The sequence below is a fragment of the Phyllostomus hastatus genome, unplaced genomic scaffold (assembly GCF_019186645.2).
Source record: "Phyllostomus hastatus isolate PE091 unplaced genomic scaffold, TTU_PhHast_1.1 phas_contig_40, whole genome shotgun sequence".
Lineage (NCBI taxonomy): Eukaryota > Metazoa > Chordata > Mammalia > Chiroptera > Phyllostomidae > Phyllostomus > Phyllostomus hastatus.
In genome coordinates this window covers 37,827,712-37,847,076 of record NW_025333872.1, presented here as the reverse complement: position 1 = coordinate 37,847,076, position 19,365 = coordinate 37,827,712, and the positions used below count along the sequence as shown (strand labels likewise).

Below are 19,365 nucleotides of genomic sequence, written 5' to 3'. Positions count from 1 at the left end.
AAGCCAAAGAATCTGGCATAGAAGGGACCAGCTATAATCTGGTGTGAGAAAGAATAATAGTTGGCAGTGAAAGTGATTGCCTCTAATTCATATATTCCCTGAACTGGAAGCAGAAGCAAAGCTATAAAACAGTAGATTACCCCAGCCCAGATTACGGACTACCAGACAACTAGCAGAATGAGTGAATTTTCTTACTCTATTACACCTGAGAGATTCTCCTCTATGTGGTTTTGCAGTTTTTTGAACCAGTACCTAGTGCCGAAGCTCATAAAATCTATTTCTCTTTATTTTGCAGTGTTTTTTGACAATGCCTTAATTTTAGGTTTTCTTTTTTCAAATATTTTCTGATGTTCATGGTATATATCAAACTCACTTTATCAGAACACCTGAAGCTTGTTTCTATACCATTAGCTTCTCCTCCAATGACCTTGTTGACTTTGCCTCTACATCACAGCCAAGGATTCAGAACTATTACTGCCCAGAGGCTAGAATAGATGTCACAAAATCTCCCGCTGAGCAGCTGCAACAAAGACGCTCTGATAATAGGAGGTCTTGATTTTTTTTTAACGATGTCCATTAATCACACATACACTTTGAGTCAGGCTAATAATCTCTTGAGCTCATGAACTAACTTAAATTTTCTGAAGAAATTTCATAAAAAACAATTTTCAGAAAACTGTCCTGTACATACATATCGCCCAGAGCAGTGGTACATAAAAATAATGGTTGTGTCAGGGTTAGAGAAGGACATGGAAATGTCCCCCTGCCTAAAGGGGGAAGGGAGGAGATGAAATTCATATTGTCTAAATAAACAGACATTATATGTCACTTTTTAATTCAAATTCAAACGTGGGAAGAGGAACTCAATGATAGGCATGCTGAGCCTGATTTGGAGTGTGGTTGCCTTTTTGTAGGGCTGTGTGGTTCTGAGCAGCCTCTGAGCAACTGAGCAATGGACTGTGAACAGTCCAAATGGACAGGCGAAATAAATTAGGAATTGTTGTTTAAAAGTAATTGCATTTCTGTTACCAGATGAAAAAGTGGCCTGTTTAATTATTAGGAATGCTTTAGGCAACACTCAGACCTGATTGCTTCAGAGTTCTCTTTTTGTCTTTGTTTTTTCCCTTTAAAAAGCTTTAATTTGCCCTGGCTGGTGTGGTTCAGTGGATTGAGCACCAGACTTCAAAGCAAAGGGTTACTGGTTCGATTCCCAGTCAGGGCACATGCTTGGGTTGTGGGCCAGGTCCTTGGTAGTGGGCACATGAGAGGCAACCCCACACAGATGTTTCTCTCCCTTTCTTTCTTCCTCCCTTCCCTTTCTCTAAAAATAAACAAATAAAATTAAAAAAATAAAAAAGCTTTAACTTTGTTGAGTTAAGTTAAAGCTTTAACTTTGCTGAGGTATAATCAGCATAGAAGACACTGTACATATTTAAAATGTCCAATGTGGTAGGTTTGGGCACAAGTACACAGCTGTGAAACCATCACCACGATCAAGATGGAGAACTATGCACCACCAGCAAAAGTCTCCTTTCATACCCGCACAAAAGTAGCTTTTCGCAATCACAGCCCTCCCTCTCTATCCCTTGGCAACCACTGGTCTCTCTCTGATACTATTGAATAGTTTGCATTTTCTAGAATTTTCTTTTTTTTCCTAACCAATGAGTCATGAATTTAATTTTCAATAAAGTTATTCTTTCAATATTAGCATGCTCGTTTTGCTTAGAATGTTAAGAGTGCTTTTATTCTACTTAACATTTTCCAATAAGGTGAAACAAAAGATTCAAAATGATTTCATAATACATAGAAGATGAAATCTCATTTTTATGGCATAGAGTTTGATTCTTATGTATGCATGATTAATCAAAATTGTGTCTTTAAATGCCAACTTGATATTTTAAAAATTATACTCAGAAACACTATGTGTGTCATGTATTTTCAGATTGATATTTTTAAGAATAGATTTATTAACAATAGGACATGATCATGCATCCCTCAATTTTACACTAGTTTTAATACTCACAGTGTTTAAGTTCAATCAACAAATATTCAAGCCCCCATAGAAACAAATGAAATGAGATAACCTTTTTGTATAATTGGGTCAGCTCTTTTTAAGAGTAAAAAAAGTTAAATTGGGACTTAAAAATCTAAATTTTCAATGTTACTGTTAATTCAACCACATTATTTAGGTCACAGGACTTCCCACTAGCCTTTCTTGTCAGAGCAGTTCATCTTTTGAACCACTTTTTCTCAGCATCAGCTTTATCAATAAATAAATGTGGACGAGCCAGAGAATCGTCACCTTGGTACTCGATAGCAGTAGGGATGCTGCCAGGGTCTATTCCTCTCTCATTACTGGGTGCATCAGCAACTGCTGGTGCTGGTCCTGAGAGTGAGTTGTGTGCTTCTCCTCACTAGGTTCCACTGAGTCTTTGACTTCTTTACTTGATCTGAATGTCTGCTGAACAAAAGAATTACTTTCAATGGCTTCAATTTTTTACTTTTTTCACTTTTTCTACCAGGGTGGTTTGATCTTCCTCCTTTCTTCTCTTTGCTTCTTCTTTATTTATTTCTTTGGCTTTCAATGCTTCATCAGCTTTTGAAGCAGCTTCAAGAACTAGCTGTAGTTTAGCTTTGGCTTGTTCAGCTGGGGGCAGATGTTCTAATCCAGCTTTGCTGTTTCCAGATTCCTCGAGTTCAATGTTGTGTAATTCCTTGCCCTTGCCTTTCTCCTTCTCCCTTTCTCTTTTCTCCTTATCTCTGCCTTTACATTGTTCTCTGTCCCAAGATGAACTTTGTGTTCTTCTGTGATTGGACCTTCCACCTCTTCGACTATGGAAACATGGATGAGGTCTTGACCTGGACCTTCTTGTTCTGCTTTGTGACCTAGATCTCTGAACTCTGTAGGATTTCCCTCAACCCCTTGAATGACTTTGACTTTGTTTCCTTCTAGAGCCATAAAAAGAGTTACTGCTGATTATGCTACATCTTCGATCATAAGAATGTGAGTGAGGTTGAAAATTTCTGGACCAAGACTTGACTTTGACCTTAATGTCCCTCCACCTTTCCTTCAGCTATATGTTCTGCTATCTGAAGAACTACTTGAAGATGACTGTCTATGGTATTTCTTTTTTTTCCTCTTGCATCTGCTTTCTTCTTCAGCATCTGATGAACAGCATCACATTCCTGGCTCCCTGCCTTTGGGCTCTCACCTCTCCTTGACTTGAGAGCACCATAAACCTGCAAATATGTCTTCCAACTGAGGTGCTGCCAGCATCCTCTGAACTTAAGGGTACCACCTTTCTTCTAGAACTTTCTAAAAAATAGAATCCTACAGTAATGTGTGCTTTTTGTCTGGCTTCTTTCACTCAACAAATGTATTTCTTGTTGCTGAGTTGTTTATCCATTCACCTGTTGATGGACTTTTGGGTTGTTTCCAGTTTGGAGCCATTATGAATAAAGCTGCTATGAATACTTGCTTAGAAATATGTGTGTAGATATATGCTTTCATTTATCTTGGGTAAATACTTAAGACAGTAATGGCAGGGTCATATAGTAAATGCATGCTTTTATTTTTCAAGAAACTGTCAACTTTTCTAAAGTGGTTGTACCACTTATATGCTCATCAGCAGTATATGAGAGTTCTGATTCCCCCACACACTTGCCAAACCTGGTACAGCCAGTCTTTTTTAATTTTAGCCCTTCTAATAGAGGTGCAGTGGTATCTCCTTGTGTTTTAATTTGCATTTTTCTAATGACTTATGTTGAATATCTTTTCATGTGCTTATTTGTTCTCCATGCATTTTCTTTGGTGATAGGCTTGTTGAAATTTTTTGCCCACTTTTTAAATAGAGTGTTTTCTCATTTTTTAGTTTTCAGAGCTTTTTTTACATTCTGGATACAAGTTCTTCATCAGTCATGTGATTTGCAAATAGTTTCCCCCATCCATGGCTTTTCTTTTTATTTTCATGGCCTTTGTGAAGCTTATTGACAAGAGGGCTCAAACCCGCCAGTGGCCTGGGTGGCCCACGCCTGTGCTGCAGCACCAGCACGGATGGGCGCTTGTTCTCCAGGGCAAATGCAGAAATCCCAGGGTCTTCCCAAATGATAAAGACCACCCACTTTTTCAAGCCTAATTTAATTTACCGACATTTTTCTACGAAAAAAAATATGGTAGATAAAGTGTGTGAAAGATACCTATCTCAGTATATTTCTTCTACAATGACTGGGTTTTGTCTCTAGGGCGTAACAGTTTTGTGGAATTTCTTAAGCCTGCAGGGCTTATTTAAGACTATTTTTCCTTTATTCTGACTCTGAAGAACATTATGCTCATTAAAAGTCATAGGAAATTAAACACATCTAACCACCAGGTATTACAGTTTAAACAGGAAAAAGAAAGATTTGCAATTGATCCAATTTGAAGTGATTTGAAGGTGCAGACAGTATGGGGTGACTAATTCAAATGTATGATAATTACCTGCTTCTATTGAACAAACTACAGCCAAAGATTATGTGCTTCCAGGAGGCCAGCTTCCCAGTTGCCTTCATGGTGTCTAAAGAGTGTACATAAGACAGAAAAGATTTATTGATCCCTTTAAACAAGGTGCCTTTTCCCAATTACACACAATTTATAACATAATCGAGAAATGTTTATTCCCACTTTGAACTTTTTTCTCCCCGTCTTCTCTTTTGTTCTGAGTAATTTTTTTTTCTGAAAGGATGCTCTTCTTAGACTTCTACTGATCACCTTTGATATTTACTTACAGGTATAAGTGTACCTTGTGAAACAGTCATGTGTGAAAGACAGTCGTTTCACTTGCCCTGGATGTAGAAATTTTGTTCCCTAGGTAGGACAGTTCCTCTGAAGATGCAGCCAGATGTGGCCTACTGGGAAGCAGAGGCAGTCTGTGATAAGCCTGGATTTAGGTCCAGGGAGCTGCTCCCTTGTGGCAGTCAGGTGCTGGGAGAAGAGGCTTTGGTACATGGAGACCCCCAACCCCTTTATCCCTAAGTGTGCTGCTTCCAAGAAAAGCCCAGCATCGGGGGCAATGGGCCATGGCAGCAAATCCTGGCAGAGTCAGACAAAAGCAGGCCTCACTGGGAAGTCCAGGCTAAGGGAGGATATAAAGGAAGTCTGTTGAAAGACAGGGCTCAGGCTCAGGCTGTGAGGCCAGCCCACATGTGGGAAGGGAAAGAAAGCTCTGAACCAGGGCTGCCTGATGGGGCACATGCATGCAAAGGCTCCTTCTTGATTCTCATTTGTCTTATAATATGCACATGGCTAAACCTGACCTTTTGATCAAGAAATCCATTCATTCATCCATTTGCTCATTCATCCATCATTCATTTAGTCAATCATTCAGTTATGCAACAAACATTACTGAGTATGACGGATGTGCTAGCAACTTCGCTAAATGCCAGGGAACAAAACCTATCTATCCATAAACCACAGACTGTGTGCTAACAAATTTAAGATATGAAAATATCACTAAATGACAGTACTCTCTTCTGGAGAAGCCCAGTGAATAATATACATTCAGACTTTCTAAAGAAATAAATAAAGGCTAATTTAAAATGTGAGATAAAAGGAAACGTTCATTTATGATCCAACAGGAATCACATTTAATGTGGAATACAGTCATTGAACAGTTTTGGTCAAATGGGCCCATTGTTCCCCTTTTTGCTAAGTTGGTATTAAAAGTAAAGAAAGGGTAAAAGGAGGTGAAAATATAAGTTTTGACTTCAAATTCTTTTTTTATATTTTATTTTAATCATTGTTCAAATACAGCTTTCTCCCTTTTACTCCCAGTCCAGCCCACCCACCCAACCCTCCCCTCTTCCCTCCCATTACCACCCTCCCCCTTGTTTTTGTCCATGTGTCCTTTAAATTTGTTCCTGTGAACCCTTCCCATTGTCTCCTGAAATTCCTTCTTCTCTCCCCTGTGGTCACTGTCAGCCTGTCCTCTATTTCAGTGTCTTTGGTTATATTTTGCTTGTTTCTTTGTTTTGTTGTTTAGGTTCCTGTTAAAGGTGAGATCATATGGTATTTGTCTTTCACTGCCTGGCTTGTTTCGCTTAGCATAATGCTTTCCAGCTCCAGACTTCAAATTCTTTAAAAAGAAAACAAAAAACTAGAGATACTATTGACCATACATTTAAATGAAAAATCAACATCATCATTTACACAGGTGTTCTTTTATGATAAAGGATACACTAAATTTTGCTTCATTAGCAGAGAACAACTTTTTAATAAACAAGGTAAATATAATAGATAATTTCAGTCAAGGCATCAATTAAATAAATTGCATAAACTAGGGTTTACTTTAGATCAGTGGTTCTCAATATTTTGGTCTCAGGAGTCCTTCAGTTTTTAAAAATTATTGAAAACCCTAAAGAACTTTCTTTGTGTGGATTATATTTATCAATGTTTATCATATTAGAAACTAAAGCCAAGAATTTAAAAACATATATTTATTAATTGATTTAGAAATAACAATAAGCCCATTTCATATTCATATAAATAACATACATATACTCATCAAAAATGTATTTTCTAAAACAAAGAGATTTAGTGACAAGAGTGGCATTGTTCTATATTTTTGCCTTACTGTCTTGCTTAAAGATTCTCATATTCTGCATGTGATCTGCTTCAATATGCGGTTTGGTAGAAAAAAACCAAACTTCACAGAGGTATATAGTTGGAAAACAGAAGAGTATTTTAAGCTTTATTGAGGTATTAATTGACAAAATATTAAGATATTTTAAGTATACATGGTGATGATTTGATAGACATTGTGAAAGGATTCCTCCCACCTAGTTAGTTAACATACCATCACCTTACCTTTCCTCTATCCCTCTCTCCCTCCCTCCCTCCCCCTTCCCCCTTCCTTCCTTCCCTCCTTCCTTCCTTCCTTCCTTCCTTCCTTTCTTTCTTTCTTTCTTTCTTTCTTTCTTTCTTTCTTTCTTTCTTTCTTTCTTTCTTTCTTTCTTCTTTCTTTCTTTCTTCTCTTTCTCTCTCTTTCTTTCCTTTCTTTCTTTCTTTCTTTTCTTTCTTTCTTTCTTTCTTTCTTTCTTTCTTTCTTTCTTTCTTTCTTTCTTCTCTTCTCTTTCTCTCTTTCTTTCTTTTGGTGAGAACATACACATTGTAATCTCTTAGCAAATTTCAATTATACAATATGTCATAATAAACTACAGTCACCATGTTTTACATTAGATTCTTAGACCTTAAACATCTTACGGCTGAAAGTTTGTACCCACTTGCCAACCTCTCCCTATTTCCTTCCACCCCCATCCACTGGCAACTACTCTTCTACTTTCTGCATCTCTAAGTTGACTTTTTATTTAGATCCCACAGATAAATGATACATTGCAGTATTTATCTTTCTCTGTGTGGCTTTTTCTTTCTTACTTAGCATAATGTCCTCAAGGTCCATCCATATTTTCGCAAATGGCAGGATTCCCTTCTTTCTCATGACTGAATAATGACCATATACATATATGTGTATATACATACATAGATATGCACCCCCTTTATTTACATACACATTGGTGGACCCTGGATTGTTTCCATATCTTGGTTACTGTGAATAAAGCTGCAGTAAACACTGAGGAGTGCAGATACCTCTTTGAGCTCCTGTTTTCATTTCCTTTGTACATATACTCAGAAGTGGGTTGCTAGATAATAGGGTAGTTCTATTTTTAATTTTTTGAGAAACACGCTGTTTTCAACAGCAGCTGCACCAATTCACATGCCCACAAATAGGGCACAAGTGTTCCCTTTTCTTCACATGAGAGCAGCATTTACAGAGCCTTTCAGTAACTGTTGACTGCCTTCTTTAACACAATATGCAAATTCAACAGTGTTAGTTTCTTGAATTTGAAGAAATGTCAATGAACTTTTAATACTCCGTAACAGTGAAATCCACTGGTATATCTTGCACTTTAAATGGATCTTTTATTCATGCATGTTTTCACTAGATCACCTACTGGCAAATATTAGTTCACTAAGTTGTGCAGATTTTCCAAAAGGTGATATCAAAAGTTATGCAGTATCAAAAAAATCAAAATGATTAATATCTGCATTGATCTCATTAAAAATATCATTAGGTATTGAGAAGCTGCCAAACTCACAGTAGAAGATACAAGTTTTTCAAGATTTACTTTCTTCAATGTTGAAACTTAGCAAAAATGGTGAATTAAATAACACAAGATTAGCAAAATTAGAAAAAAATGTTAGACCTGGCTGTGACAGGTTACTTTGTTAATTTTCCAGAAAATGTCTGCAAAATAAACCTGTCTGAATAACCATAGTTTGTATGTCACTTGTTATTTGTATGTTGCTTATACGTGGTCTTCCAGAAATTAAGCAGCTAGCCTAGCTTGTAATTTAAAGTGTTTTTTCTTCAAACAACTGTTTTCCTTCAGTACACAATAGAAATGTTTTATGTATACTTACCATTTTCTCACACAAAATGTGTCTGCATTCTTAAGTGAAATTGGCTTTTTTTTTTTCTGGGCACATGTGATGTTGAAGAATACCATCGCTGGTGCAGGGCAGTTCCCTAGATCTGTATTAAGGCACCAGTGGTTCTACCCACTGTTGCTTTTGGATTTTCAGTAAAATGTCAACACACTTGTCACAAGGATAAACCATAAGATTCAAAAAAGCTTCTCTCTTTTTTTTTTTTTTAGAGAGGGAAGGGAGGGGAATAGAGAGAGAGACAGAAACATCAATGTGCGGTTGCTGGGGGTCATGGCCTGCAACCCAGGCATGTTCTCTGACTGGGAATTGAACCTGTGACACTTTGGTTTGCAGCCTGCGCTCAATCCACTGAGTTATGCCAGCCAGGGCTCAAAAAAGCTTTTCAACACTGAATACTTCAGTGCCACTGTGGTTGTTGCTGAACAGTCATGTAGAAGAACCTCTTCTTTGTGTTTATTGGTGCTGGGACCAGATGAATGTAGGCACAGAAGCAAGTCTAGCCACGTCTGCAGATGAATCTATTTGCAAGGCAGAAGTACAATGAGACGTTACCTCCATTTGCACTTCTGCCACTTGCTCGGCACGCACCGAGTTGCCACATTCTGGAAGCTGGTGCTGCCATGGCTTCCTCTGCTTATTTTTCCTCCCACCGGCATTCAGCAGTGCAGTGTCTGCCTGTCAAATTGTTAAAGGTGGTGTTTGTCACCCGGTTACTGTTTGTGCTCCTCTGGTCACAGGACTGAGTCCCAAAGATGCTTCACGTAGTCTTCATTTCTAGTTCCAAAAGTTGTAACACATAATTTTTGGTATATAAAGAGCTCTTGAAGTCAACACTTAAAATATTCAATTAAATTCTTCTTTTTTTAAAATTTATTTTTTAAAAATTACTTTATTGTTGTTCAATTACAGTTTTCTGAATTTCCCCCCACCCCAGTCAAACCCACCTCCCTCCCTTGCTTCCACCTTCCCCCTTGGTTTTGTCCAGTGTCCTTTATAGTAGTTCCTGAAAACCCTTCTCCTGGAGAGCATTATGTTAAGTGAAATAAGCCAGGCAGTGAGGGGCAAATACCACATGATCTCACCTTTAACTGGAACATAATCAACAAAAGAAAAAAGCAAACAAAATATAACCAGAGACATTGAAATTAAGAATAATCCAACAATTAAATTCTTTAAACTCTGAGTTATTGGCCTCAAAATTGGCTTGAAAGTGGTGATAGAGAGTGACAACTGAGTTGATTCTTCGTATTATCTGAAGTTCCTGTTAAGTAGAGCCCACCTGACAAATTACTAACACCTGTGAAGTGAGGGCAGCATAGCTTTGGTCATGTCTGTCTCATTTACAGTTTTGCACAGTCTCTTTGGGGAATCGGAATTCTCCATCATGTCCGTTTTTGTGTTTTCAGCCTTTTTAGACATGAATGGTACAACTCTGGGTTAAGAAGCAAATATTCTAATCTTTTTATGCCAATAATTCTTTTTTAAATATAAGATAAATATAATGTTTTATTTTTTGAGTGGTGGGATTTTAGCCATTTTTCTTTTTGTTTATACTATTCTATATTGCCTAAATTTTATTATGTATTACTTATAGGCTTTGAAAGCAGTTTTCCTTACTTGTTTAGGGGAGGGATCCCCATTCCTAACAGTCACTGTGCAAACCTCAGACGCCGCTTTGTGACGTGCTGAGGAAAGGATGAGTGGGCCTCGTCAGGTGATTTGATAAGTATGCTTGGAAGTGATTTGGGAGGGAAATTGTCCACAATAAACAGGGCCCACAAAGATGGACTTGAATACCCAAACATGACTATTTTAATTTACTAAATAAGCCTCCAAATCCATTGGAATATCATCTCATTATCTTTCAAATCACAGAGCTGAATTGACAAAACAAATTATAGACTCACAGAACACCAGAACTGGAAAAGAATTCAGAGATCACGTGGCCCAACCCTGTCCTGTAACAGACAAGAAAATTGGGCTCCAAGAGGCTGAAGCATGTCTTCCAGGCCACGGAGAAGCCTCACACAGAGTGCTTGTGTGCAAGGACAGTGCCATGTCAGAGGATGGCAGTCAGTCCTCCGTAGGGCCCTGGTTTGTCAGCCTCGGAGGAAATGTCCCATCTCTTCCTCTCCCTCCCTATTGCCATCACCAAAGCTTTCTCTCAGCTTCAAGATCTCTGCTTTTCCTGGTTTAATCACATTGCACTTCCAAACCTTCTGTTTCCTTCTGTGATGCCGCCTCATTCATACACACGTGTGCTATCTAAGTCTCCAGGCAGAACGAGCAGCAGTGTGGGCCACATTGATGCTCATTAGTACCAACTGCAGACCAACCTTATTCCCAGATTCCCGAGGCCAGTGTCTGCCGAACCCACCATTTCTACTCTTTTAATGTATTTGCTTTAGGGATCATCAGACAGGGGCGAAGTGACCTGGGGCAGTAAGCGATAGATAGGGAGTAAATAAGGGAAATAGTAAAAAATCCATGGAAGGTATATTCACTCCTCTAAAAAAATCACTTAAACTTGTAAAATGTAAAGCTAGATTGTATTGAATGTGGGTGCTTAGTCATCTGAAAATACCTTTGGAAACATTTGGGGTACATATTAGGGTTTTTCAGAGAAATAGAGCCAAGAGGAGATGTATAGATAGATAGATAGATAGATAGATAGATAGATAGATAGATAGATAGATAGATAGATAAAAATAGGTAAGTATATATTCATAAACACACACAGTCATACCTCGGTACACGTTGGCTTCAGAACTTGTCAAACCCTGTACTCACTGCATTTGACGAGAAGAAAATGTTTCAGTGCTCTGTGCTTGCTTGCAACTCATCACACTTGCTGAAACTTGTATGAGTCACGACACCTCCCCACAAGAGAAAACACTCCATCACTTGTCCCTTGCTCAGTACTTGTCAGTTTTGGCACTCATCATGAGTTCTGGAATGAATTAACAATGAGTACCAAGGTACCACTGTGTAAATGCATACTTGTTTCTCCATACCTCTACCTATCTATCTGTATTTGTACATGGAGAGAGAGCTTGCCAAGCCAAGCACTGTGTACCAGTTACCAGTCCCACGGGAGGACTCCAGATGCTTCTGTCCACAGCATCTTGGTAGTGGAGTGGCCAAGGAAAACACAACACAGCCCATCACTGGATGGAACAAGTCTTTGCTCACATAGAAAAGAGACAGAGCAAGATTAGCTCCAATAGTCTGCATCAGTTCCTCATGGCTAACAGATCCTCCCCCACCACAATTGATGCAGAACAATTGGCCTATAAGAACCTTCCTCCTGCCTCAGTAGAGGGACCCTGCCCCTCCCCTGTGCAGTCTGAAATACTGAAGGCAGGGCGCATGCCTGAGGGCCACGGACATACATGCTCATGCAGAACAAAGGACCACTCACTGAGCCTGAGACAGGGAAAGGTTTCCACACAAGATGGTAAACCAGGCATAGGCTATGTGGGCTCTTTATCTTATGTGGCCAAATTGGGGTTGAAAGGCTGTGTACACCAGACTGCCTTTGCCAACACTTATTTTAAGGAACTAGCTTACACAATTTGTGGGGCAGGCCAGCAGGCTAGAAATTCAAGCAAGGTTTCTATGTTGCAGTCTTGAGGCAGAATTCCTTCTCCTTTAGGAAACCTCAGTCTTTACTCTTAAGGTCTTCCACTTATTAGATGAGGCCCACCCACACCATGGAGGGCAATCTGCATTGCTACGATTGAAAATGTTAATCACATCTTAAAAATACCTTCACTGCAACATCTCATGTTTGACCAAACAGCTGGGCACTATAGCCTAGCAAAGTTGACACATCAAATTAGCCATTACCTGCTACAAATGATTCCAATGCATTGGTTACCTGCCTTATGTTCTAAATCACTGGATCTTCTCTGAAAGAGTATCACTGATCATGAATTATTTTCTCCTCATACCATTTCCCTTCTGGAAAACATCCAAAGTGCCTCTGCTGTCCTTGTGGTTACATCCAAACTCCTTATCCTGACACATTAAGACCCTCCATGACCTGGCTGCAGGCTTCACCTGCCATCACTCACCTTCACGCAGGCGGCAAACTGTACCCCCAGCCCTTCCTTGCTCTGAACTTGCTCTCAGCCTGTCCCCAGCCCTGCCCATCACATCCTACTGCCTAACAAAGGTCGGCTGAAATACCAGATCCATTCAAAAATCTTCAGTGCTCATCATCTAAGATTATCTCCCTCTTCTGTGTTTTCAAAAACAAAAAACAAGTACCTTAAAAGTTTTGTCAACATTCTGCCTTATACAGAGTCCTTTTAAATCCATTAATTCCCCTCTAAAGTAAGTGCCTTGAGGATAAGGACCATCTCTACCTCCTCACAGAACAGGCACTCACATATCCAGGTAATTTAAGAGCTAGAGATATAATGAAGTAAAATAGTTTTCTCAAGGTCACCAAGCAGCATGAGAATAAATGTTACATTGAGGTACAAAAAACAAAGTTCTGCTGTTACTATCTGCCCTCTCCCTAGTTCTGCATTCTGCCATTTGAGGCCACTTCATCCCCACCTGTGCATCCCACCTGCCCTGACTCTGATCTCAGATGAAGGAATACAAGGGCTACGAGCTCAGCTGATCAGTTTGGCCTTTGGCCTGAGCTCTTCTAACAGCCGATACTGCCCTCTCTCTGGACTCACACTAGGCTTCCCCTGACTTGCGCCCTACTCGGTATGACAGACTTTAAAGGACCAGACTTCCTGCCCCAATTCCATCCTCTCAGCTGAGGTGAAGCGAGGTTTGTGAGTTACCCAAGGCCACACACAGTTTGGGGTAGGGAAAGCAGCATGGGCTCAGGCATGGAAAGACCTGAGTGTGAGTTCTGAATGTCACACACAGGGGAACTTGGTTAGGTATGTAACCTCCCCCAGCATCTACTCCTCAATTGCAAAGTGTTGATGTAATGCAGTTCACAGTGTTTACTGAGCAATCAGTGAATGAGATGCTGTCTGTGAAAGTGCATTGCAGCCTCAGTTGTTCCTGTGATGGGGTTGCCTCAGGCTGCTGGGGGCAGCTTCCCTGCCCCAGAAACACTTTGGATTAGGAACTTGGTCCCCATTTACCAACCTTGCATCTGGGGCCAGATTATGATCTTTACATAAGCTGATTTTTTTAATAACTATTTTTTAAAGATTTTATTTATTTATTTTTAGAGAGAGAAGGGAGGGAGATAGAGAGAGAAACATCAATGTGTGGTTGTTGGGGGTCATGGCCTGCAACCCAGGCATGTACCCTGACTGGGAATTGAACCTGTAACAGTTTGGTTCGCAGCCCGCACTCAATCCACTGAGCTACGCCAGCCAGGGCCACATAAGCTGATGTTAATGTAAGAAATTCTAATACAATGTCCTCATATTTCTTACAGCAATAGCTTTGAAGTTTAGACCCTCTGCTATATCTAAAGCATGTGGTGGGGTCAGCCTGCTGGTAAACCAGTATGGATTTCATCCTCTCTTCATATCCTAAGGCCGGGCTTTTACAGCCCAAACCAGGGGGCCCCCAACCCCAACCATCCCGGTCTCACTTAGCTTATACATTTTTCTGGAAATAACTATGTAGGTCAGCAAATGGCATAGTCCAGAGAAAGAGAGAGAGAGAGAGAGAGAGAGAGAGAGAGAGAGATCTTATCTCTAAATAAAGTCATTTGAATGCTCAAGAAAGTGGCAAGCCAGTCAGGTTACATGGGAGCAGATGACTCTCCTTTGAGTGGCTCTTATGGTATCAGTGGCATTTTTCTCCATTTGGGTGACATCTGGGAGTTGGTCAGCCTCTTCGGTGCTAGAAGGCTCTACCAGTCATTCCAATTAAGAAAGGTATGCTCCACTGCTACCCCTCCCTCTTCTCCTGCCCTTCTCATTTCTGGAGTGCTTTGGTGAGAACAGAAGCTCTTTTGCGGGCCTGGCCTCACTGCCTCTGCACAGCCCACCAATCCCATCACCTGTCTGGAATTAACTCCTTACCCATCCACATCCATTTTGAAAGAGATTCCATCAGCTTGATCACCTAAACTTCAATTCTTCCTCCAGGAATGCTGTTATAACTCCTGAAGGCTGAATGAGGGGTTCTTTTTCTACTTCTAATCTCAGGGCAACCTTTGCCTATTTCTAATGTGGCATTTATTGGAATGCACCATAATTGTTGGTTGACTTGTTTGCACACATTAAACTAGGAACTCCTTGATTTAAAAATAAATTCCATTACATTGAGGGATGCAAGAATCAGCCCAATATCAGCTCAGAGGACATCAGAAATTGAATTACCAAAGGGACCATGTTGGTGAGTGACAATGCAGACATATATGAACCAACTCTTCCCAATACTTCCAGACCACTTGAGCACTTCCAGACCAATTTTGCAGAAAATTGAGGCAGGGAAATCCTGCCATTTGTGTGGGTGATGGGCTATGTGTGGGTAGGAGCTCATCAGCTAGGCAAAATGCTAGATACTAAAAGAGCTCAGCCCATGGATTATGAGTTAAAAATAAATTACATAGTCATTGCTTTCTTATTTTCTTCTTCCTTGACTGCCACGACATAATGCAGCATTATGAGCTCTGCAGTGAATCACACCATAAAATAAAAAAAGAAAATCCTTTTTCTTTGCCTCTAAGTTTCATAGAAATTCTTTATGCAACAAAAACATTAATAGTCTCTGAAGATGTTCTCCTCAACAAAACATACCTTCTAGGGTTTTGCAAAGAGCTCAGACAAAGAGTTTCAAAAGTTTTCCTCTAAAGAACAACTCAAGTCAAGCACTTGTCAAAGGAAGTGCCAGTCCCAATTTTTCTGGGCTTAATTTCATTTAAAAAATAGTACATTTTCTTCTTCCTCCTCTCAACCTTTGGTCCCTAGTCCCAGGAAGAAAAGGAGGCACAGCAAGCCACCACAGTTAGTAGATAATAGATGTAAGAATAAAAATAATGAGATTGGAAACAAAAATACACTGGAAAGGATGAGCAAATTAGAAATTCATTCTTTAAAAAAAACTAATAAAGTAGCTAAAGCTTTGAAAAGATTGATGAGAGAACTAGTAAGTAATAGGAATGAAAAAATGGCCTTACCTACAGATATAGAAGCAATACAAAAAACAAAATACTATGAGCAAATTTTTCCAGTAAATTAGAAAAGTTAAATAAACACAAATCCTATTCTAGTTAAATATATTGGTAAAACTGACTCAAAGGGGGGAAAAATCACAGAATCCCAGCCATAGTCTAAATTATGGGACCCTCATAACCCCCAAATCCATACAGTATATTGAAATCCTAACACTCAGAGGGAATGCTATTAGGTGAGGCTCTCGGGAGATGCTGAAGCAGTGAGAGTGGAGTCCTCACGAGTGGGATTCGTGCCATTACAAAAAAGGCCCAGAGACATCTCTGGCCCCTTCCACATGGAAGAGTCCCTTGACCAGAATGTGACCATGTCAGTGCCTTGATCTTGGACTTCCAGCTTCCAGAACTGGGGGAAATACATTTCTTTTGTTCATAAACTACCCAGATTGTGGTATTCTGGTACAGCAGACCAGACAGGCTAAGACAACCCCAGAAAGACTTAAAAATATTAAAGACAATCAATCAGGAATATAAAACTCTGCCCATGGGATCAGAGGAAGGGTGATAAACAGTTTTACAAATGACATCCACCAACTGTTGAAGGAAAAGATTTCTGCCATATAGGAAATTTAGCCTAAAATAGAAAAAGGTGAAGAATTACCCACTCCAAAATACACGTTATATGACTGGTATTACTCTGATAGCAAAACCAGGTACTACTTTGATTTAAAAATAAGAATAACATGCTAATCTCACTTAATGAATACTGATAAAAGCATCTTAAATATAACCAAAGAAAATTTAATTATTGAAAAACAATAATAATTTTGACCCACTGGGTTTAGTCCAAGAATATAAGTATGAATCAAGTTTAGAAAAATATATTGTTTTTTAACTATGTCTATTTTACCTATTATCACATTAGGTGATTAAAAGAAAAAACCAATAAAGTCATCTCAATATATGCAAAAAATATTTAAAAATTAATGATTTAAACAACATTGCATATTTCTTTGCAAAGTTGAATACATAGACATTTCCTCAACACAATAAGTTTTAACACAACAGTAAAATCACACTTAACACAGAAAATAGAATTAAAAACATTTGATAAAATCAACACCATTAAAAATTGTTTAAAATACTTTTTAAACTAAAAGTAAAAAAAAAAAACCCTCCCCTAACCAATTAAAATTTGTAAAATTAAAGCAAATATCCTATTTAATGGTGAAACATTAGAAGCATTCCTTTAGAATTAAGACTAAGATAATGACTTTCCACTGTTACTCTTTGCGGGGAGTTGAAAGGGGTTAACTTCCAATATAGGAAAAAAGAAAAGAGAAGTTACAGGTATAAGAATTTTAAAGGAAGAAACAAAATCAACATTATTCATAGACAGCATTCATGATTTAAATAGAAAATTCAAGAGAAAAATAGACCAATTATTAGCATTGGTAACTGAGGTCAAAATGTATACTAGACATAAGATAAATATATAAAAATCAGTTGTATTCCTATAAACCAAAATATACATATATGTATAATTTTTAAAGCATATCATATAAAATAGCAACAAAATACAAGGTACTAAAATAGATCTAATGAAAGTACACATTTTTATCAAGGAAATTATAAAACTATTAAAGGATATTAAAGAAATTCTATATAAGTAGAGGCATAATAAGTCCTTACTTAACTTCTTTGACAGGTTCTGGGACTTTAAGCAAAACAATGTATAGTAAAACAAAACCAATTTTACTATAGCTTAATTGAATTTTTAAAATATTTTATTTTATTTATTTTTTTAAAGATTTTCTTTATTTATTTTTAGAGAGGGGAAGGGAGGGAGAAAGAGAGTGAGAAACATCAATGTGCGGTTGCTGGGGGCCGTGGCCTGCAACCCAGGCATGTGCCCTGACTGGGAATCGAACCCAGGACCCTTCAGTTCACAAGCCCTTGCTGAATCCACTGAGCTACATTAGCCAGGGCTAGGGTAATTGATTTAAAAAGGAGTTAAGTTCCTGTGGCATTTCATCAATGTTATAACAAAATGACAACAAACAAAACAACGTAATTTAAAGACGTGCTGTATGTACCATGTTGGAGGATAAGAAGAATGAATATTGTAAAGCTGTTAATTTTCCCCAATAATCCAGTGTAAATCATTGGATTCCCCAAATAAAGCCAATGTAATTCAATCACAGCTTTGTCTTAAAACTTGTATAGAAAAGAACCAACTACAGACATGACAATTTTGAAGAACTTCAGGAGTAAATATCCTCAGCCTAGCAGCTATACAGACTTTCCTGTAGTTACAATTGCCATGTGTAATGCATTCTGGTATTTTCTACCCAGGCTCATTTTATTAAAAAGTAAAACCTACAAAACTGCTGCAGCCTACAAAATTGATTTCATCATCACCACACAGTTATGACCTTCAGTTTGAAAAACTTGAGTGTACAGGAAGGTTCTGGATAAAAGCTCTGTGTGGTGCCCTGCTAAGGTGTTAAACAACCAGTTCCCAGGGTCAGAGAGGGGGTTTGTTTGTAGCATTCACCCATTTCTATGGTGTAAACATTCTCACCATACTGACATAAGCTAGTAACATGTTTAACAACCAGCTAGCAAAATCCCTGAGAATTTAACAGTGGGCTCCCAGGAGCTGGTATGAGGCAGCTCCAGAGCAGCACTGATTCTGGATACCTGGTTTCCCATTTGAAAGAAAGAAACGGCCGTGTCTGTGCATCACACCATACGTGAACATTCATTTCAGGTCAGCTAAATACCTGACATAGAAAAAGCAAAGTTAGACGTGAATGTCAAATGTGAAAAGCAAAAGCTTAAAGAGTGAAAAAACAAAACAGCAGCGTATCTTTTTTATCCCTGGTAGGAAAAGATTCTTGAGTGATATGAAAAACACAAGCCACAGAGGAAAGCTTGATACCTCACCTAATTGCATTTAAATAAGCATGTCTGAGCATTAAAATGCATCAGTTAAAAAGTGAAAAGACAAGCCACTGACCAGGATAAAACATTTGCAACTCATATATATTCAAAAATTTTAAACAATTCCTACAAATCAATGAAAAAAGATAACCCAGTAGAAAAAAAATAGACAAAAACATGCACATTTAATTTACAGCAGAGAAATTCTAAACACAGCGAAAGAAAAAGGAAGGAAGGAGGGAAGGGAGGGAGGAAAGGAAGGAAGGATGGGGGGAAGGAGGGAGGAAGGGAGGGAGGGAGGGGAGGGAGAGAGGGAGGAAGGGGAGAGAGAACAAGAAAAGAAGCTGAATCTCATTTGCATTAAAAGTATCAGCTAGGGTTCAGACTGGAAAGGAATATTCATATCCAGTCTTCAATGCAGGCATTTAATACAGAGGCTTTGGAATCCCCAAAGGTAAGACAATCAAGAGACATAACTGTGAGATCCTCTGAGTTGGCAAGGAAAGAGAGGAGATGGTGCTTTCTTGAATCCAGGGCCTGGGGCCACCCAGCGAGCACTGGTTGGAGAGTTGTGGCCGTGACAGGGGCTCGACAATGGAGCTGAAACATGGAGGAGGGAAGCATTGCTGGAGGCTCCTCCAGAAACAGAGTGGCAGGGGAGAAAGACTCTGGCTTCTTTCCTTCAGCCACATTAGCTGACCGTAGGGTGCCAGTAGACAAGGGACCTGGGTGCTGTCCTTTCTGAGATGGGTTCCCTTCAGGATAGAAGAGGGGAAAGATCTGAGAGCAAACAGGTACATGCCCAACACATCAAGGGAATGCAAACTGA

The 19,365-nt window shown here is 39.0% G+C and overlaps 1 pseudogene; it reads right to left on the bottom strand.

Moving 5' to 3' along the window:
* Positions 1-2,185: 2,185 nt before the first annotated feature.
* LOC123821813 lies at positions 2,186-3,184 on the bottom strand (annotated as a pseudogene).
* Between the last annotated feature and the right edge of the window lie 16,181 nt (positions 3,185-19,365).